Source organism: Molossus molossus, unplaced genomic scaffold (genome assembly GCF_014108415.1).
Source record: "Molossus molossus isolate mMolMol1 unplaced genomic scaffold, mMolMol1.p scaffold_m16_p_6, whole genome shotgun sequence".
Taxonomy (NCBI): Eukaryota; Metazoa; Chordata; class Mammalia; order Chiroptera; family Molossidae; genus Molossus; species Molossus molossus.
In genome coordinates, this window is record NW_023425399.1 from 13350048 (window position 1) to 13372563 (window position 22516).

General features: G+C 49.1%; 1 long non-coding RNA gene across 1 annotated transcript in view; it reads left to right on the forward strand.

Annotated features, from left to right (window-relative positions):
* The window catches only part of LOC118619316, a 42768-nt gene extending 24268 nt beyond the window's left edge, over positions 1-18500 (forward strand). The window contains exon 3 of the long non-coding RNA XR_004957157.1: positions 18361-18500. This is a non-coding gene — a long non-coding RNA (uncharacterized LOC118619316). The remainder of the gene's footprint in view (positions 1-18360) is intronic.
* The last annotated feature ends 4016 nt before the right edge of the window (positions 18501-22516 follow it).

The following is a 22516-nucleotide window of genomic DNA, read 5'->3' on the forward strand; positions in this document are numbered from 1 at the left end:
TTACTTAATCCTATCAGCAGCCTTATGCTATATTGTCATTCCCAGTTTATCCTGAGGGAAACTGAGGTCCAGAGAGGTGAAGTAAAATGCCTAACACAGAAATTCACACAATTTCTTTGTTCCGAGAACCCTTAGTGTCTCAGTAATTTTTTCACAATGCCCAAAGGCCAAAAGAAATACCTAGTAGTTTTGTTTATTAGGTAGTTAGTCCAAACAACTTATAAGGACTTATGTCCTAACTTAGTAGTCATGTGAAAAAAAGAACTCACATAAATTAAAGTAAAAAACTTATTTCGTCTTAAGTAACCAGAGTTACGTCATACCGGGCTGTGTGGATCTGTTGAGCACCGCACAGTTCTCAAAACTTAGAGTCAGGTGGGACGCTACCATCCTCATTTCTTGTTCTGCACTGATTTTCAAATGCTTTCTGCTCTATCACAGTAACCACTGAAAACCCAGCTTTGCAATGATGTGATGTCATCAGAAGAAATGTAGCACAAATGTTGAAAGTGTGACTACCGTGAACTGTAGTTTGTGGGTATCCAACAGTATTGCCATGTTTCTCTTGAACATTTGGGAACACCTGTGGTACCCCCATGCATTTCTGCTACAGTGCCCAGTGGTGTCTTAGCACACAGTTTGGGAACTGTGGGCCTAAGGGGAGGGGCTAGTGAAAACAGGGAGTTGAACCCAAGCAATCTAGCACCTGAGCCCATAACTTGGTAGTAGGTATTTTGCCCAGTACATCCCATCCAGTGACCATCACTGTTTTAGGAAAGAGGTTCAGTCATTCAGTAGACGTTTAATGAGGTGCTACTCTATGCCAGATCTTGTGCTGGGCTGGGGTAGGGAAGGGCCAGAGATGAACTGGCTCCAGGGCTTGTTTTGAATAATGTTGTCACGAAGGGAAAAACGTGCAATTCAGCTATAACAGCAGGGTATACGAAACACCGTCTTGCCCAGAGATGGGATCCTGAAGGTAATACGGGGTTGGACTGATATAATTGCCACAAAAGGTATTTCGGCCACATTGATATAAATTTGGTTTTGGGAATGAAGTTAAATGTCGACCCTTCCCGTTCTGCAAATTCAAATCACTTCAGGATCATGTTCAGGCTGGAGAAGAGGTAAATCGGGGGTTTACACTGACGTCACCTCTGCAGGCTGCTGTGGACAGGAGCAGGTGTGGACCAGCAATAAGACTGTGGTGGACTCGGGCAGATAAAGTGCCAAGCACGCCGTCCCTGAAGATCTGTAAGAAAGGGTGTGTGGTAGACACCTCTGTCAGAGGGGGCTGGGCAAACTGGTCCTCGGGGTCCCGTCCAACTCTGAAAAGGAATGGTTTTGTGAAGCTGTCTTCTCATCGTCTATACCTGTTCCTCCTTGTCACTGAGCCAAGGATCCCACATGCCTGCCACTGCCCTTGAGACAGCATGGGAGCTGGTTTCTGAAAGCGAACACTGGAAACATTTGGGTGCCTTTTGAGTGCGTTTGGTTTGGGATATTAGCAGCGCCTCCTCTCTCAGGTCAGAGGTCGGGGGTGGCAGGAAGGCCTGCTGCCTGACATCCTTTAGGCAGGGGTGAGGAACCTTTTTTCTGCCAAGGGCCATTTGGATATTTATCACATCATTCATGGGCCACACAAAATTATCAACTTAAAAATTAGCCTGCTATATTTGGTTGGGCTAATTTGATGAGGCGTGAGATGTTAGCTGGTATTCATTTTGCGGTCCTTAGATGGCCCACGGGCTGGACGTTCCCCACTTCTGCTTTAGAGGCTGGTGGCTCTGGCCGCTTGCTGAAGGTGGAGGGTGGGCACCTGCTTCCCCTCACTGCTGCCAAAGTGACCTTTGCAAAATCCACACCTCACCTCGGCCCTCTCCTGCCCAGATGCCTTCCCACTGCTTTCCGGGCAAGTCCCACACAGGCAGCGAGTTCCCCTGTGGCAGGGCCTCTGCCGACCCTGCCAGCCTCATCACTCGCAGAGGCCCTGTGATCTAGTCGTCTGGGGTGGCTTGTAATTCTCTGAAAGCAGAGCCCCCGGGTTCACATGCCTTTGCTCATGCTGTTCCCTTTGCCTGGTTTGCCTTTCCTTGCTTGTCTACCTGGCAAATCCTACTCATCCTTGTAGGTCTGGCTCAGAACTCTCATTGCTGTCGAGGGCTGAAAACAGCAAACATCCATTTAACTCACAATTCTGTAGTTTGGCAACTTGGGCTGGGCTCAGCTGGGTGGTTCTGCATGAGGCAGGGCTCAGTCATGGGCCTGCCATACATTGGTGGGGCGACTGGGGCTGGCTGGCAGATGATGGCCTCATCTGGGATGTCTGAGATGATGGGCGGAGGCGAGGGGGTCTCTTCCCAGGGCTCCATGTGGTCTCTCATATTCCAGGACGCCAGCCCAGATTTCTTTACGCGGTAGACTCCAAGAGCTGCCAAAGAGGACAAGCCCAAGAGCTTTCAAACCTTTGCTCATGGTTACTAGCATCCTATTGGCCAAAGCAAGTCACCTGACTGAGCCCAGTGTCAGAGTGGGAGGGCTCAAAGTTACATAGCCAGCAGGTGCAGATGTGGGGCGGGGGCGCCGTTTTGCAGTCTTCTGCAGCTGGACAGGCTTCATGCCAAGAGGGTCTGTGGGAGCTCAGCAGGCTGTGGCATGAGCAGGTGCTCAGTAATTACTGACTTCTGCTTCAGTGTCCACGGGGCCAACTCGAGCCCTTGGCTCAGAGGAATGGCCAGAGAACCCAAGGTGAAGCCAGTAGCAGGCCAAGGGAAAAAGGGGACAGACAATCCTTGACACGTTTTTGCTCGGCAGCTCAGGATTGCAATTTGTCCCAGAGAACGATCTGATCTGATTCAGCCACAGTCTGGTCTCCACCTTTAAATGTTGGGAACTGCATAAATCAGCACATTTTCCCCAAAGCAGAGTCTATATACAGCACTACCAAGCTGCTCGCCATAATTAGGCCTCCGGCAATGATTGTTTTTGCTCTCTGTGTTTTATCACCAGCCTCACAGGGCAAGGGAGGGGCATGATCAGTGTTATGACATTTGCGCATAACCCTAATATTTGGGAGGTCTGGGGCAAGTATACAAATGGAGGCTCTGGTCTGGAGCCCATCTGTTCCTCTTCCCATTCCCAGCTTTGTTCCTGCGCCACGAGGGGTCGCCCTGCATGCATAGGGTCACTCCACGCTGCATTTCCCAGTGGTCTGCACCTCCTCCATCCCCCTGCAGATAACCTACTTTTGGCCCTTTGAGGCTGTACACACTGGGGACAGCCCACCCTTGGGAGGAAGGACCCAAAGAAAGATTGACGTAGGTCCTGGAAGCAGGCATTTAGCCAAGGAATTCTGGGGTCCTGGGGAACTGCAACATGGTCTGGGGGGGGAGTGAAGGGCCACAGGTAGTCACATCCTTTTGGTCCTTCACACTCCTTGACCTCTGGGGAGGGGCATTGGCCATCAGAAGGGCAGAGAAGGGCCCTCTAAAGTAGGGGCACAAGGTAGGGAGCCCCTGGTCACTGGAGTCCAAGGGTGGGAATATTCTGTGTGTGTGTGTGTGTGTGTATGGGGACCTCAAAACCTGACCCTGTCACACTGCTGGCAGGATGGGGCCCCCCAGAGTTCCAGGAACCACTGAGTGGAGCCAGGCCTGTTTGCATTTCTGGAAGCAGCAGCCACCCCCGCCCCCCTGTTTGTGCAACCCTCCATTGAAACGAATCGCTTTCACATTTATTTCTCTTTGGCTCTTACCGCAGACCTGTGTGGTCCTAGGAAAGGGAGTCTTATCCCTCACTGAACAGGTGGGGAAACTGAGGCTCGGGGGTGACGTGACTTGCCACAGGTCACACGCCTATCGGTGGTGGAGCAGGACTGGAGTTTCCGTGCGGACTCCGTGTGCAGTGCTCCTGCTGCCACACCTACCACTGAATTTTAGGTTGGAGCTTCAACAGGCCAGTCTGCCGTTTGTTCATACCTGGAATTGTTTGAACATTCCCTCAGTGATGGCAGAGGCTGTGTCCAGCTGTTTGCTGTTCTAAACAGCGTGGCAGTGAGCATCCTTGGACGAGTGATGCAGGGCTCCAGGTTTGGGATAAAATCCCAGCGCTGTTGTGGCCAAAGTTACTAGAGCTTGCTGAGCCTTAGTTTCCCCTTTCATACAAGAGGGGTAATAACACTAGCTGTGTGAGAGAGTGAATAAATGAATGGATGGCAATAATGATGGTGGAGATAGTGATGATGGAGATGATGATGATGGAGATAGTGTTGATGATGATGATGGTGATGATAATGATAATGACATCTGGTCTACCTGACAGATATGTTCCTTGTTGCATGTTCTGCTTTATACACCAGGCTCTGGTCAGCCTTGTTAGTCTGAAGCAGTATCTCTGCACCTAACATATCTTGGGACCCCTAACAAGGTTTAACCAGTTTAGGCTCAGAATTCAGGCTCTGGTGAGCTCACCTAGGTCCTGTAATCTTTTTTTTTTTTTTTCCTCACCTGAGGACATTTTTCCATTTTTTGTACAGACAGAGTGGGAGGGAGAGAGAGGCAGAGAGAGAGAGGGAAACATCGATGTGAAACAGACACATCGAGTGGCTGCCACCCACACGACCAACCAGGGCCGGGAACAAACTGCAATCGAGGTACATGCCCTTAGCGGGAACCGAACCCGGGTCTCTCCGGACCGCAGGCGGACGCTCTAACCGCTGAGCCAAACCGGCCAGGGCAGGTCCTGTAATCTTTATCTACAATTGCTTTCTAACTGGCTTTAGATACTACTTATATGCTGATGACTTCGAGGTTTATATCTCTAGTTATGACCTTTCCGCTGAGTTCCGAGTGTATCATTCATCCTATTAACTCAATCTTCACAAATAAAAACAAACAAACAAACAAAAAATCCAAATCTTTCTCCATCTCTACTGCTATAGTTCAAGCTGTCATTTCTCTTGCTGTTTTCCAACTTCTGAAATGATTGAACATTTAGCTTGTTTGTATTACATTTTTCTGGTTTTATGAGAAATACTTTTTAAACTATACATTTTCCTCCAGGTATTGCTTTAGCCATTCTCCCAAATTTTGACATGTAGTACTTAGTTGCTTAGCTCTTAGCATTTCTTCATTAGTCTGTTGATTATTAAGTAGTAAATTATTAGTTTCCATATGTAAGATGATTTGTCAGTTATCATCTGTTGATTTTATTGCATACAGTCATATCCTTTACCACTATATGCATGGAACTCACTCTTCGCCTCTTTCAAACTCCCGATCAAAGGTCTCATCAGAGGGGTCTTCTTTAACCTACCCCCCTACCCAGGACTTTATTACCACAGGATTTACTCAGGATTTGCTATTTGTATGTCTCTAGCCCCACAAGGGCAGGGGCTTTGTCTGTTTTGTTCATCGCCATATTCTCTGAACAGTGCCTGACACCTAGGCAGAGCTCACGGAAGAGTTAATGAATTCACTGAGACAAGTCCTAGACCAGAGCTGTCAACAGAAACAGAGTGTGAGTCACAAATGGGAGCCACACACACACACACACAATTTAAAATTTCTAGTAGCCACATTCAAAAAGTAAAAAGAAGCACAATTAAAATTTTAATAATATATTTTATTTAACCCGATCTATTCAAAATATTTCAACATGCAAATGACAGAAACATTAAAGAGATAGTTAACATTACTTGTTCATGTTGAATCTTTGACATTGAAAATGTATTCTACATTTAGAGCACATCTCAAATTTGGACTAGATACTTTTCGATAGTCAATAGTCACATATGGGTAGCGGCTACCTTATTGGAAAACAAGGTCTAGAAAGTGGAGACTTGTCCCAGGATCCAGAAGAAGGTTTTCTCCCATGGGGTCATTTTCGTTGTGGGAAGTAATTCTGAATCAATAATGAATCTTGAGTTTAAAAGCAAATAGCTAATGATGGAATTGAAATATCAACCTTGTGCAGTCTTCATGAAATAGTGGATCTAGGTAATGACCATGGGTGATTGCTGACATAATCGGGAGAGAGCCCAGTAGACATCAGCTGAAAGAATACAACAGCCACCCCCCAAGTACATGTGACAAAAGAGCAAAACTGAATCTGAGTAGGCCTCTAGATCCCTCCAACTGACATAATCCGCACCTGAGAAAATCAGAGGAACCTGTTCAATGACACCACAGGGATAAAACCAGCAAATTCAGACTGGGAAATGTCAGGACAAATGACAGGTTTTTTAAACAAATGAATTGCAAGTAAAAACAACAAACAAGGAAAAAAAAATGGAGGGGAAACTTACAGATTAAAAATGATTCAGCCTGCCCTGGCCCGTATGGCTCAGCGGCTAGAATGTTGGCCCATGGACTGAAGGGTGGTAGGTTTGATTCCCAGTCAAAGGCACATACCTGGGTTGCAGGTCCAATCATGCGGGAGGCAATCAATCAATGTGTCCCTCTCACATCGATGTTTCTCTCTCCTCTCTCCCTCCCTTCTACTCTTTCTAAACATGGAAAAATATATCCATGGGTGAAGATTAACAACAACAAAAAAAGATTCAGCCTGGCCAGAGTGGCTCAGTTGGTTGCACATCATCACATGCACTGAAAGGTTGTCAGTTCAGTTCCCTGGCCGGTTTGGCTCAGTGGTGAGAGTGTTGGCCTGCAGACCAGAGAGATCCCGGTTTGGTTCCCGCTAAGGGCACGTACCTCGGTTGCAGTTTGTCCCTAGCCCTAGTTGGGGTTGTGTGGGTAGCAACCAGTTGATGTGTCTCTCTCACATCCATGTTTCTCTCTCTCTCTTCCTCCCTTTCCCCCTCCCACTCTGAATATAAATGCAAAAATATCCTTGGGTGAGGATAAAAAAAAAAAAAAAAAGATTAAAAAAGCAGTAAACCAGTTGTAACATGTAGACTTTATTAAGATTCTGATGAACAAACCGTAGAAAAGCACTTATGAATTCGTGAGACAATTGGATATTTGATATTAAGGAATTACTGTTTTTTTTCTGAGATAATGATATTGCATTTGCATTATAAAAATATTAATTTTAGAGATACAAAGGAAGCACTTAGGAATAAAATGATATGATGCCTGGGATGTACTTTGAAATAATTTGGAGGGGTAAGTGGGGGTGGGTGGGAAGAGAAAACAAGGTTAGCCATGAACTAATAACGGGAGTGACAGGTATCTGGGAATTTTTTATTACAATTCTCGCTACTTTTGTATGTTTAAAGTTTCCATGACAATGTAGAAAAAAGAAAAGTAATAAACAGCTGATCTGCTCTTCTGGGCCCAGCTCCTCTCCCCCAATCCAGTGTTGCCTGAGGCTTGAGCCTGGCTGGGCTTGAGCTGCACTACCCAGAGTCACCAGGAGGTGGCGCTGCCGCACCTCTGCTGGCTGCTGCTCCAAGTGCACTGAGCTCCTGCGAGGCCCTGGCAGCATCCCTAGCCTCCTGGTGCGGGGTGGAGAGGGAGGACCTAGGTGGAGAAGGGATTTGCCCTTTCCACTGTGTGTTCCAGGTGCTGCTGACCTCCATCTTTCAGGGCTTTGGCCACCCTGGTCCATCTCCTGGCCTTGGGCCCTGCCTCACTGAACTAGTTTGGGCTCCTAAGCTCCATCTTGATCTTGGGGTCTCCATCCCATCTCCTTTGGCCTCCCCCACACCTGTAAGTCAAGCTCCTGCTGCCACTGCAGGTCAAGGCTATCATCCTTGCTGTCCCACATCCGTGCTGCTGCAGGTTCCCCAACCCCCCCCCCCCCCGACCCAGACTCCCTTTTTAGGTTGGGCCTCCAGGTCCAAGGTCCTCATTTGAAGGAAGACCACACCTCTGGGCCTGCTTGGCTGTGGCATTGAGCTGAATGAGCACTAGACCAGGAGTCAGTAAACCTAGGTCCCAGACAAGCCTCTCCTGAGCTAGCCATGCTCCTTGGTTGGAACTATAGAACAGTGGTTTTCTAACTTTTTAAAGACGTGGAACTGCATTCCAGAAACCCAACATGTAAAATCAACAAAAGTGGAGCATCCAGGTTCCTATGGGAGAAGTTTAGTCACTTGGGCCTTCTCTGGTGCCCACACCCACCCCAGGGTGAAAACCACTGGGGTTCCCGACCTCTGGGTTTTTTTACATTTCTTTCTTTCCTTTTTTTTTTTGTTTTGTTAATCCTCACCGAGGATATCTTTCCATTGCTTTTTAGAAAGAGTGGGAGGGAAGGAGGGAGAGAGGAAGAGGGAGAGAGAGAGAGAAACATTGATGTGAGAGAGATACATCGATTGGTTGCCTCCTGCACAACCCCAGCCGGGGCTGGGGATTGAACCTGCAACCCATGAATGTGCCCTTGACTGGGAATCAAACCCAAGACCCTTGGTTGGTGGGCCGATGCTCTAACCACTGAGTCAAACTGGCCAGGGCCATTTTTTTCTTTCTTTATTTTTATTTATTATTATTATTTGAAAAATAGTTTTTAAATTGATGCTTTAGAGAGAGAGGAAGGGAGAGAGGGATAGAAACATCTGTGTGAGGGAGACATCAACAGGCTCTCCTGCACGCCCCCTACTGGGGATGAGCCCGCAAGCCAGGCATATGTCCTGACCAGAATCAAACCTGCAACTCATTGGTCTGCCGGCCGAGGCTGTAACGGCAGCGGAGCCAAACTGGTCAGGGCATTTTTTTTTTTTTGCGGTCGTTTAGAGGGGACCCCCAAAATGGCAGGGGAGAGCAATTACCGCAGACTGTTTTAGGTGCGACTCGAGCGCCTCGCTGCAGACACCCCTCCTGACACCATCGGCCGCCCACCCAGATGGAGTTCCGTCGCGCTCCCGAGGCGCCACTCCAGCAAGTCTGGAGAGAAACCCACTTCACTCACAGAGGGAAGTTGCTAAGAACTGGTGCTGCTGAGAACATGAATAGCTTCCTGGGCTCCCCAGGGAAAGACTGAATCCCAAGTGTTTCTTCCAAGTGCTGGGGGTGCGTTGGTAAGAAGGTGCCAAGATTTCAGAGGCCCCCCTCTTGGGCAGAATGCCTCTCCATCCACAAATAGAAACTCACTGAGATTTTAATTAAGATCAGTGTACATAAAGCTCACTGTTCCTAAGTAAACAGATATTAAGCAAGATCCTTCACTTTTGCGTTATGGGCTCGTGAGAGGAGAGAAAAGGGACCGGAGGGGTGCTGGAAGTGCCTGCCGCGTGGGACAGCGGCGCAGCCTGGGAAGAAACAGGCTCCGGGCTGGGGAGGGAGAGAAGGCAAAAGGCAGGAGAGAGGAGGAGAGGCAGATGGGAGTTTCTAGCTTCTCCTCTGCCCGGACCCCCACTTCCTTGCCCCGTTTTACATTGGGTTCCAATACCTGTTGGTTGGAGACAAATGCTCTTGTCTCCCTGGGGCTTGGGTGCAGACTCTTGATGACGTTCTGAATATGCTGAGGGTCCATAGTCACTGTGGGCCACTCTCCTCTCCAGGGCTTTCTCTCAGCCCTGGGTGCTTGGGCAGGCTGGAAATATTGGGGTGCCACTGCTCCCCCCACTCAGGCCTGGCAGCCGGGAGCTGGAGAATAATGGCCCAGTTCCCTTCCCCCTTAGATGGGTCAGTTCGGAGATGTCTCCTCGAGTCCTCCGTAGGAAGGAGCTCTAGCTGCCCACAGTGCTAACTGAACCGACAAGATGCTACTAATTGGCTTCCATTTCTTCTCTGTCTTCCCTCCCCTTCCCCTGCTGGGGCTTCCTGGGGTCACCTCTCAAATAAAGGACTTGCAGTCAGACCCTTGCCTCGGGTCTGTTTCTGGGAAAACCCAGCTCTAAAAAGGCTTTCTATATGTATACATTTATTTTGAGGATCTCATCAGCCCTCCAGAATTAGGCCAACCCCGTTTGCAGTGTGGAGTGACTAATGTCTCTTTATTGTCAACGTTTTGAATCGAGAGCTTCTTTTCTTACTGAAGTTTGAAGGGGTGTTGTCTCAGAAGGATGGTTTTAAGTTTAAAAAGTTACTTCCAGACTGTTTCGCCAGCTTGGGCTGCTGTAAGGAAGCTCCTTGGACCGAGCGGCTTGTAAGCAACGGAGACATTTTCTGGAGTCTGAGGGCTGGAATTCTGGGGCCAGCACAGCCGGGTTCTGCTACGGACCCTCCCTGCCGCCTCTCATTGTGCCCTCACATGGTGGAGAACAAGCTTAGCTGACAGTCTGGCCTCCTCTTAAAAGGGCGCTGAGCCCATTCACGAGGGCTCCACTCTTAGGACCTAATTACCCCCAAAGGCCCCACCTCCAAATACCATCACATTGGGATTAGGGTTTCAACATGTGAATTTGGGGGGAACACAAACATTCAGTCCATAACAGGCACTTAGAGCTAATGGTCAATTTACTAGAAACTACTTGATGTTTCATTTATTTTTTTAATTAAAAAAATTTTTTTTTTATATAAGAGAGAAACATCGACATGTGAGAAAAACATGGATCGGTTGCTTTCTATACGTGCCCTGGCTGGAGATTGAACCTGCAACCCAGGTATGTGCCCTGATCAGAAATCGAACCCACCACCTTTCGGTGTCCGGGACGATGCTCCAACCAACTGAGCCACACCAGCCAGGGCTGATGTTTCCATTTCTAAATCCTAAGATTCCATCTGGAACCAGCTCTCTCGGTCACGTGGAGAGTGAACAGAAATAAGGGTGTAAACGCTCAGCCATGTCCATCCTTCATTCGTGAAATACGTTTCCACTGAGCAAGCACGTGCTGTGTGCCAGGCGTCCCTGCCCCATGAACTTGCTGTCCTGGCTGCTTGAAATCGGATTTCTGAGGAGGTTTCATTTTATTCAGTTCTTCATCCAGTATTTACTGAGAGCCTCTGTGTTCCCAGCACGGTGCTAGACCTGGGGCGAACAGACATGGGTAAGGCGTGAACTGTTTTTCCCCGAAGCCTGGAAGCCAGAAGGCTGAGATCCACACGCAAACGGTGGTGGAAATGTTTCCTGTAGGAGATACTGCGGAGTCAGTGAGAGCATGTTCATTCCACCGTGGGGGTCTGAAGGGTCAGGAAGTGTGTGGAGGAGGGGACCCGTGAGCAGAGCCTGGAGCATACTGGGGCGAGCGAACAGTACGGACAGAGGTGTGGTAGGACCGGCCAGCCCATCGCCTGCAACTGTGCAGTGAAGTTTGGCCAGGCTGCAAGCAAGCGTGAAGCCCGTTGGTCCCGGCTGGAAGAGTCTTTGGTTTTAAGATCCGGGCTGTGCTGGGAAGCAGTACTCCAAGTGGTTAGGGCACAAGCTCTGCCTAGGACTAACCCACTTTTTCTTCTTTTTTTTAGTCCTCACCTGAGGACATTTTTCCATTTTTTGTTCAGACAGGGAAGGAGGGAGAGAGAGGAAGAGAGAGAGAGAAACATCGACGTGAAAGGGACACATCGAGTGGCTGCCACCCGCACAACCAACCAGGGCCGGGGACAAACTGCAACCGAGGTACGCGCCCTTAGCGGGACCGAACCCGTGTCTCTCTGGACCGCAGGCCGACACTCTAACTGCTGAGCCAAACCGGCCAGGGCCTGACCCACTTTTTCATCTCAGTTCTGCCACTGACTGGGCCACAAGTTAATAGCTTCTCGGAGCCTCAGTTTACTCTTCAGTATTATATTGGGATCGACTACTTCCTGAAGAGAGCCGTACTGAGGACTGCATCAGAGAAGCCTAGCACAGCTCCCAGGACACAGTGAATCTGTGTTAATGATTTGCACCAAGATGGCTTGGCTGGGTTCCAGGAAAGTGTGGGTCTGTAGGATCGCGAGCCCCATCGCTGGTGTACATTGACATTAACTGATTACCTGGAGGCTGAGGAACATCTTTGTAAAGAGACTCAGAAGTGCCCTGGGCAGTGAGGAGCAGAGAGTGGACTGACTTGGGACAAAGGGATACCCCTAAATGTGGCCCTGTCTGTTCTCAGGGGAGAGTTGCATCATTTCCATCATCACCGTCATGCCAGAGGTCCAGGAGTTTATCCTCCGACACCGGGGCAGGGCAGGGGAGGGCACCATCTCTGACAGAGCCCCGGTCATCTCATGGACAGACGCAGAGCTCCCACAGGGACTTTTCAGTGTGTTGCACCCGGGGGGCCAGGCGGGACCGAGTGGCAGCGTTCCAAACTTCTCACTCGCCACAAGGCCCACGTCTCACCCTTTCAGGAGCATCTGCAGAGATGTTCTCAGAGAAGTTGGAGACCTTCCAGCTGCCCACCCATCCTCGTGTCATTCTGTAAACGGAACTGGCAGATGGGCGGGGGAGACCCGCTCTGCAGAGGGCCTGGGGCGTGGCTCTGCCTTCACAGTTCGGGAACATCCCAACCCCATACCCCATGCGGTTTCCTCGGGTCTGGAAGGTGGAAGGGACCAGAGAGAGGGAGAGCGATGACCGCCTATATTTGTGTAGATGGGGAAACGAGCTCAGAGAGGCAAAGGCAGTGGCTCAGAGTCACACAGCAGGTCAGTGGGAAGGCAGTATTCTCTCTACACCCCTCACAACCACTTGTTCCAATCCCCTAAGAGACCTGCCAGCCAAATGTGCTACCAGGATCAACCAAACGCCCTTGCCACTCACCTCAGCTAAGTGTTCCTAATTCTGCTTAGAGAGGGCCAACCACCATGTTCTCATTTGGCATCCATCCATCCATCCATCCATCCATCCATCCATCCATCCATCCAAAAAGCATTGATGCCATGTCTGCCCCAGGCCCTTTTTGTTGTTGGCTACACAAAGGTGAATATTATGGGGGTGAATTTGGGCCTCCCATTTAAGCTGGGAGGGTCTGGAGTCACAGCTGTTCCAATAAATATTTCTCCTCTGGTTTCTCCATAACTCTTGCATTTCCTCACCTATTGAACCGATCTCCATCCTTGAGTAACTTGCGGTGCCTTTGCTTCATAGTATTTTCCATTTCTCCTTCCCATGTAAACTTTGCTGCCAGTCCGAGGTATTATTTCTGGGCACAACAGGGAGATCCAAGGGTAACTTTTGAGGCTGGGGGGTCTGGTATGGTGCTTGTTTTTCAGGGAAGATCAGAGGGAACTTCCCGGAAGGAAGCTGGGCTCAGGCTCGGGTGGCAGTGGTACATCTCTTATCTTCTGAATGTTGTGCAAATGTGACTTTCACCTCTGGGGTGACTGTGGTGGTGAAAGGGACGTTCTCTTTCTTGCTTGAGCCTTGTTTGTTTGAGTCAGGTCTTCGGTTGTAAGTGAAAGAAACCTACATGTTGGTCATAGTAGAAACGGAACAACATGGAGGCCGACAGCTCCAGAATCTGAAGTATCGCACTACTACCCTGAAGGAGGCATGGCTTTAGTTCTCAGTTTGTCACAGTCCAGGTCCCACTCAGGTCAGGTACCCCCAGGCCCGCCCGCTGTGGCCAGGGCAGTGAGGTCACAGTGTGTGCAAGGGCGGCTTCTGCAGTAACCATGGGAATGAAGGGTGGGGAAGGGTCGGTCCCAGGAAAGAGGGCAGCTGGGGTTGGTTCAGGGGTCGAACTGTAACATCTTTTCTGGGGACACGATTCAACCGATAACAGTTGTCTGGGGGTGTAAGTCCCTGGCCGCGTGGACCTGTTGGTAGGGTACCTCTCGACATGGGCACTGGCTTCTCTCGGAGCCAGTGAGGGAGAACGTGAGAGACAAGCCAGCGATTCGGAAGTCTCAGTCTCCTTGCAACCTAATCTCAGAAGAGGGAGCCCATCCCTTTTCCTGGGTTAAAATCGAGTCACGAGGTCCCGCCCACCACCACGGGCAGGAGATCACACACGACTACCAGTGGCAGGATCACTGGGGGCCATCTTGGGGGCTGCCCGTCACACCCACCGAAGAACAAGGTTGCTGGCTTAGCTACCAGATCCCATTTTTACTGGTTGAAAGCTGCTCTGGGGGGGGGGGCTTTCCTGGTTTTAGTCCCGAGAGTTCTGTTTCCTGAGACACCCCTTAGTCCCTGGCAAACCGATACGGTTGGCACCCCAGCATGAACGAAGCATGCTACCCGGGCACAGCTGAACCAGGAAGCAAAGATGCTGTCAGCTCACAATGTACAGCGGCTGAGATGCAGGGCAGAGACGACGCGGCTTAGCATCCACTGTGGAAAATGAAACCAGGGGCTTCACTTTATTCTGAGCTCAATTAGTGTCAACAGTTTGATGTGACCCCTCCCCAGCATGAGTGCAACAGAGGCATTAATGAAAGCACTGCTGAAGGACAAGAGTCACAACAGTAGGCCACATCGAGGACCATCAGATGATCCGTTGTCAAAATCTGGAGAAAATTGCACCGGTTTGAGAGGATAAGGCGGGATTAGACAAAAATAAGTTCTCAGCCTGCCGCACGGAAAGGTGAAGAGATGGAACCAGTTGTCACAGGCAGGCAGAGAGACAAAGGGCACAGGAGTCTGATTTTACATGCAAATTCTTCCATTTATTAAGACAAGATGTTTTCCTGGTGAATGTCTGAGACCCACCGAGAGCATGTTGCTATGGTGATGCCGTTGGTCTACCAGAGGCGGGGAGCTACTCTCTGCCATTGTCGATGGAAGGGGTTCCTGGGCCAGAGAGGGACATGGGCTTTCTTTTTTCCCGGTGTCACTGGTTGGAAAAGTGGATCTCAAGTTTGAATGGGCATAAGACCTGGAAGATTTGGTAAAACACAGATGGCTGAGTCCTCCCCCCAGAGTTTCTGATTCAGTAGATCTGGGGTGGGGCCCAAGAATGTGCATTTAAAAAAAAAATCTTTATTGTTGAATGTATTACAGATGTTCCTCATTTTTCCCCCATTGACCCCCTCCTCCCCACTCCCGCCCCCCTCCCGCCCCCCTCCTGCCTTTTCCCACACTATTGTCTGTGTCCATTGGTTATGCATATAAGTTCTTTGGTTTATTTCTTCCCACCCCCCAACCCCTTTCCCTTTGAGGTTTGTCAGTCTAGCAATGAGTTTGTACTTCTTAATCCCTTCACCTTTTTCACCCATTCCCCCAACCCCCCTCCCATTTGGCAACCAACAAAATGTTCTCTGTATCTATGAGAATGTTTCTGCTCTGCCTGTTCATTTTGTTTGTAGATTCCATTGTCGATAGATATGTATTCATTGCCATTTTGTTTGTTCATATATTTTATCTTTTTCTTCAAAAAGACCCTTCAACATTTCACAGAATAACGGTTTGGTGGTGATGGACTCCTTTAACTTTTTCTTGTCTGGGAAACTATATGTCCATTGATTCTAAATGACAGCTTTGCAGGATAGAGTAATCTTGGTTGTAGGTTCTTGCTTTTCATCACTCTGAATATTTCTTGCCACTCCCTTCTAGCCTGCAAAGTTTCTTTTGAGAAATCAGCTGACAGCCTTATGGGAACTCCTTGTAGGTAACAAACTGCTTTTTTCTTGCTGCTTTTAAGATTCTCCCTTTGTCTTGAACCTTTTGCATTTTGATGATGATGTGTCTTGGTGTGGACCTCTTGGGGTTCATCTTGTTTGGGACTCTCTGTGCTTCCTGGACTTGTATGTCTGTCTCTTTCACCAAGTTAGGAAAGTTTTCTGCCATTATTGTTTCAAACAGGTTTTCGATTTCTTGTTCTCTCTCTTCTCCTTCTGGCACCCCCAAGATGCGAATGTTGGCGCGCTTGAAGTTTACCCAGAGGTTCCTTACACTATCCTCATTTTTTTGGATTCTTTTTTCTTTTTGCTGTCTGATTGGGTGTTTTTTGCTTCCTTATATTCCAAATCAATGGTTTTCTTCTTGGATTTACGTACTCTACTATTGAATCTGTGTAAATTATTCTTTATTTCAGTTAATGCCTCCTTCATTTCTGACTGTGCATCCATAATTTCTGACTGGTCCTTTTTTATGTTCTTGAGGCCCTCACTAAGTTTATTGAGCATACTTATAAGCAGTATTTTGAACTCAGCATCTGTTAGGTTGCTTAGTTCTTTTCCTGGGGTTTTGATCTGTTCTTTCATTTGGGACCTGTTTCTTTGTCTCCTCATTTTGGCTGCCTCCCTGTGTTTGTTTCTGTGTATTACTTAACGAGAGGTATGGGGCTAGCTGAGACCAGATGCTGCTTGTTTGAAAGAATTTAGGAAAACCTGAAGCAGGATCCAAGACAGGCCAATCCTATGTTTAAGCAACTGGCAACAGCTTGGGTGGGCCTGAAAGATGGGTGAGGCAGGGCCTCAGGGAGTCAGCAGGGCGGGGCTACCAGTGTGAGCCAGGTTGCTGGAGTCCCAGATATGGCGGCTGTCTGTCGCCCCCGGGAAGGGCTCACCAAAGGAACAAAGGCCTCTGACAGCACGTCTGTCCAGGAGAAAGCCCCCTCTCTAGCCCTCGCTCCAATGCCAAACAGATCAGTTCTTCCCTGTATGACTCTGGCGCCCCTCGAGCTGCCTCCCCTCCGAGCTTAGAGGGAGAGAGTCCGATAAGTCCGTGCGCGGGCCCTTTAAGGAGCCGCCTGGGGCTCCGGCCGCCTCAGCCTCCCTGAGCCTCAGTTCCCGCTGGTTTTTCCAGCCAGAAGTGATGGGGATTCTCTTCCTGGCACTGGAACCCTGAGCGGGGCGCCTGGAGTGGGACGGGGACCCCTCAGTCCTCAGGAAGGACCTTCCCAGCCGAGGTGTCCTCCTGATTTTTATCCGCCACACGTGGGTGTGGGACCAGCCCGTCCCCTCCGCCCTCCTACCAGGCTGGATGTGGCTGCTGCTTTGATTCCGTAGTTGTAGGACTTCCATTCAGCGCGATTTCAGGTGGTTTTGAATGATGGTTGTTCTGTAGTTTAGTTGTAACTTTGATGTGGTTGAGAGGACGCGATACCGCGGTTACCTCCCGCCATCCTGACCGGAAGTCCCTCAGAATGTGCATTTTTAACCATATACCAGGTGATGCTGACACTGGTCCAGGAGCCACGGGCCCAGGACAATGGGACCCAAAGCTAACTTGCAGTTATAATAAAGGAAATGGAAAGTTATCTTCCTCACTCGTGTTCCTAATCTTCTCCATCGTGAAATAAATAAAAGGGCACGTGTGTGGGCTTTTGAGTTTATCTTAACGTGTGACGTCTGGTAGAGAAGGGGCTCCCTATTTAAATGATCCAACTGTCAGACTCGTTCCACCAACCCAGTATCTTGAGGCTGACAAATGTTAGAATGTTTTGATGTCTGCCGTCTACTCATCAAAACTCCCTGGTAGGAGAAATACGTGTAATGGGTCTTTCCTCTACTTAAACCCTGGCTGCACTTAGAACTCCCAGGATTAAAAAATCCCAATGTCCACCCCAACGTAAATGAATTCAATCAGGACCCCCTGGGGCAGGGAGGAGCGTCACCTGTGTCAAAGAGCTCTTTCAGGTGGGTATCAGGATGCTCTGCCACCAGGGCTGTGAACGCTCACCTTACGCTCAGAGGTGGGAACAGGTGCCATGCAGAGATTATTCTAGGCCAGTGGTCCTCAATCTTGGCTACACCTTAGAATCACCTGGGGAGTAAAACTTAATGCTCAGGCAGCACCTCAGACCAGTGAGCTCAGAATCTGAAGGGAAGGGATCCAGGCATTGGTATTTTTTAATATTCTCAGGGTGATTCCAACATATGGCCAAGGTTGGGAACCACTGGTCTAGAAGCCTCTTTTTTTGTGTGGTATGTGCCCCTAGCGGGAACCGAACCTGGGACTTACTGGTCCGCAGGCCGACGCTCAACTGCTGAGCCAAACTGGCCAGGGCTAGAAGCCTTTTTTTAAAGGACCTGTCGCTCACTGTTCCAGGCCTTAGCGGGGGCAGCACAGGCGTTGTAACATCTTGTCCCTGACAATTGTGGGACCCCTGAGCTCAGAGATGCCAGCACAGCTCCAAGGTTTGATTATCAGCTTCGCAGAACCCCTTTTTCCAAGCTTCTAAACTCCCTTTATTTTATTTTTTTTTATCCTCACCCGAAGACATTTTTTTGTTTTTTTGTTCAGATAGAGTGGGAGGGGGAGAGAGGAAGAGAGAAACATCGACGTGAAAGGAACACATTGAATGGTTGCCTCCTGCACAACCAACCAGGGCCGGGGACAAACTGCAACCGAGGTGCGTGCCCTTAGTGGGAACCGAACCCGGGTCTCTCTGCACCACAGGCCAACGCTCTAACCGCTGAGCCAAACTGGCCAGGGCCTAAACCCCCTTTAAAGCCACCAACTTCCTGTCTTTGTCTTCCCAGCTCCCAGGGTGGTAGCGACTCCTTGAAGACGCTACTGCTATCATCCTATCATCGTAGTGCTCTCTCTCCGCCTTTTCAGTACCTGGTTAACACTTTGTATCCAGTCAGCCATTGTTTACTTGAAGTTATTTCTGTTAAAGTAACTGGTGTGGTCTTGTTCCCTGACCAGGTCCAGACTGATACACCGAGCTGTGGAGAAGAGGGAACCTGGAATCGACGGATGGACACTGTGTCTTCTTGGACGTAAGAAATGGAGCAAATGCAACAGAAACAACATTCGAAGAGGAAATCGAAGAAAACGTCACCAAAGTGGAGGTAGGTAGGCTTTTTCAGCTCTGAAAGGGTTACCAAGTAAATTTGGTAGGAATAAGAAACTAAATAGTAAGGTGTAGATTCTGATGAAACCGTTCCACTTCAAAGATAAAGGAAGACTGATGAAAATCGAGGCAGAAAAAGTGGGTTGTCTTCAAAGAAAATCCGAAGTCAGATAGCCTCGGCTTTTCAACTCTAACGGTAGATTCCAGAAGGAAAAAAAAAAAACAATGAAGGAAATTGAAGGAAAAAGAGCGGGGCCAATAATTTCACCAGTAGAACAAAAAACATTCTGTTTAACAAGTTAGCAGAAGGTAGGAAAAGTGAGAAAATAAGTGCCTTCGTCTGTTTGTGCTGCATAACAAAATAACCACATCCTGGGTAGTTTATAAACAACAGAAATTTATGTCTCACAGTTTTGGAGGCAGGAAGTCCAAGATCGGGGTGCCAGTGGTCATATTCTGGCGAAGGCCCCCATCGGGGTCACAGACTGCCGATGTCTTGTGTCCTTCCCTGGCAGAAGGAGGGAGGGAGCTCTCTGGAATCAAGGGTCTTATTCCCAGGTTCATAATTGCCTTTTGTAAACTGTGCCCTGGGGTGATCCGGAGCAAATCAGCAGGTGGTGGGAAAGGTGGGGTTTGGAACCCCGCAGACCCGGACTTCACACCACTAACTGCTGTGTAACCTTGGGCAAGACGCTGCTCCTCTCTGAGCCTCCGTCTCTCCAGCTATACAATCTGTGATATTTTCTCCCCTCTAGAGTTCTGTTAACATTAAATGAGGCCCTGGCTGGTCTTGCTCAGCGGTTAGAGCGTTGGCCCGAAGACCAAAGAGTCTCGGGTTCGATTCTGGTCAAGGGCCTGTACCTCAGTTGTGGTTTGTCCCTGGACCTGGTTGGGGTCGTGCAGGAGGCAACCAGTCGATGTGTTCCTCTCAAGTTGGTGTTTCTCCTCTCTCCCTCCCTCCCACTCTATCTGAAGATAAATAGAAAAATACCCTTGGGTAAGGATTAAAGAAATAAAAAAGTTAAACAAGGCCCTTTCTAGGAAACGGGCAGTGCTTGACCCCGAGCAATGCATGTGGTCCCGCAGGGTGACAAACCACATGGTGTGAACTCGATTACGTAATGATCACAGTACCACACGTCCACGTGGGTTGAGCGGGGTTCCTCACCTCGGCACCACTCACATCTGGGCTGGGTAATTCTTTGTGTGTGTGAGGGGCCGTCCTGTGCATTGCAGGAAGTTTAGCGGCATCTCTGCCTCCACCCACGAAGTGTCCCCTGGGGGACAGCAATGCCCTCAGTGAGAACCACTGGAATAGAGAGAGATGTGGACAAGTGCTCTCCAAAAGGGGATCATTGTCTCCAGGTGGGGAGATTGGGGGAAACTTTTTTCCCCCCGTTAGCCTGTTCTGCATTTTCAAATGCAGGATCTACAAAGTGCATGCGTTCGGGTGGGGAGCAAGACACATGTTTTCGGTGTCTTATTATTTTTTTGTGAACCCAGAGGCCAGGCAGTGCCCCCCCCCCGTTCTCTGTTCGGGCCCCTATGAGTAGCTGCGTGTTCAGACCTCTTTGGTGTATGACTAGTTGGCTGGAAGTAAGAGAGCAATCAGTGTGGGTTTTCTGTCCCTTCTGAAGCTCTTTATTCCAGGAGAGAATGGGGTGATTAGTACCAAGTCTTCTTCCCCAGGGCAAACCGAATGGAGCAGTCTCTGTGCAAAGACATTAACAACTTCATGATTTTATTTCAAACAAGCAGACATGTAATTTGTTGACAAAAATCTACCCAAGAAGCACGCATTAGGCAGTACTCCACCTGAGCTGCTGTGCTTGTGGCAAAAATCTCAAAGACCCCCAAAGCGTAGCATCATCTGTTTACACCGCAGCTCTGAAACGGACATGAAATGTGCTATTGAGACTGATTTCTCCATTATCCCATTGCGTTCTGATTTTAAAAGCGATCAAAATTCCATTTTTTCCAAAGAAAGGGAGCGCGGATTCATAGATTTCATTACCGACTTAAAACAAATTGAGCAAAAAATTAGGGGGAATGTGTTCTTCCTACGCAGCAAGGCCTCCTTTTAAAACCGGGAAACATCTGTGCACTTAAGTACCTTCTGTTAAGGTCTGAGAAAGTCAGTTTCAGGAATATGTGTGAGTTCATTGACTCTGCCTCACTTTCAAAAACCGAGTAAGAAATTAAGAAATCATCTTCTAGTTTGTGTAAAAAAATGATAACATCTGCCAAGAAAGTTTGGATGGGGCATTCAGATCTTCTAATAAATGGATACAGAACGACACAGCAGGTTGGAACTGGGCCAGATGCTGGGGCAGATTCAGATACGCTGTTCTGAGTTCTTATTAATTTAAAACTCACATCTAGTGTTACTTTTCTAAGTATGTAAAAAATTTGTCCACGCAGGAGCTCTGCTCTCAAATATAATAGCCACTAGGCTCGTGAAGCTATTTCATTTTTATTTTTTTTATTTTTTATTGATTTTCTGAGAGAGAGGAAGGGAGAGAGAGAGAAACATCAATGAGAGAGAACATCAATTGGCTGCCTCCTGCATGCCCCCCACTGGGGCCCACAACCTGGGCATGTGCCCTGACCGGGAATCGAACCGGTGACCTCTTGGTGCATGGGTCGATGCTCAACCACTGAGCCACAGTGGTCAGGCCACATGAAGCTATTTCAACTTCAATTTCAATTAAATTGAGTCTGAAGATTAAAATCTTCAACCTTACGGTGAGCATTCTTTCGGATATTTCTTTGGGCATTAATACACAGATGGGTGTATAAATAGTCAGCTTTATCAGGGATATTTCCGTGTCAGTAAGTGTAGAGATACGTTGTTCCTTTTATTGGCTACAGATTATTGCAAAGCTCAATAAGATATGTGACTCTTGTTGCTTCATCTGATCAGTTCCTCCCTTCTTCTGCAGGGTTCTCCCCTTCCTTCCCCTCAATTTTTCCTTCCTTCCTGTCTTCCTTTCTTCCCTCCTGCTCCTCCCTCCGTCCATCAGTAATCCCTGGGCCAGGCACTCTGCTAGCGTAAGGGCTAGAACAGTGAGAAAATAGTTAAGGTCCTGCTCTCAAGGAGTTCACATCCTAGGGAAGGAGGCAGAGAAGACAATGGCAGAGGGAAGAAATATGAACCAATAACAGCTCAGTTACAGGAAGTGCTGAGGAGCCGGCAGCCTGGCTGGATGAAACCTGGACCCTGCAGCTGGTCTGGGTGAATCCAGTCCTCACTCTTCCACCTGCTTCTAGGGGGCCCTGGGCAGTGGAGCAGGCAGGTGGCTGCCCCAGGAGAGGAACGATGCAGGGTGAATTGCTGGGGCTGGAGTGGTCGGGGCGCTGGACCTGGGGTCCGGATGCTGACGTTGCTCTAGACCAGGTTCTTACTCAGGGCTGATGTTGTCCCCGTGGAGGACCCGAGACAATGCCTGGAGACAGTCTAGTTGTCACAGCTTGGGAGGGTGTGCTGCTGGCGTCCAGAGGGTGGGGGCCAGGGATGCTGCTAAACATCGTGCCAGGCACAGGACAGCCCCGCAGCAGAGAGTAGTGCCGAGGTTGAGAAACCCTGCCCTAGAAGGTGCCAGAACTTAGGGTGGAGAGGGAGACCAAGCCCGAGGTAGTGGGGGTGTTTAGGGGGAAGGATGAGGAGATGGGGAGAAGAGAGTTTGAAGAGACACCTTTACAGGGAAGCCGTGGCCGGGCAGTGGCAGTGAGGAGCCATGAGGGTGCTTCTTGCAAACGGGGACTTTAAGTCTGTGGACGTGGGGGCGGGGCGGGAGCTGGAGAGGGCTCCAGGGACAGTGGGGCTCTGGAGGACAGAGCCTCAGCTGAGACAGAAGGTGCACTTGCTGAACATTTGGTGAAGTGGTCAAGCATGGCGGTGAGTTTGTTTACTTCTCACAGGTGTTCTGGGGCCCAGGGAGAAGGTTTGGGAGGGAGGGGTGTGACGGAAGGTGGGGCAGGCTGGAGAAAGTGGGGAACCTTGTGGGG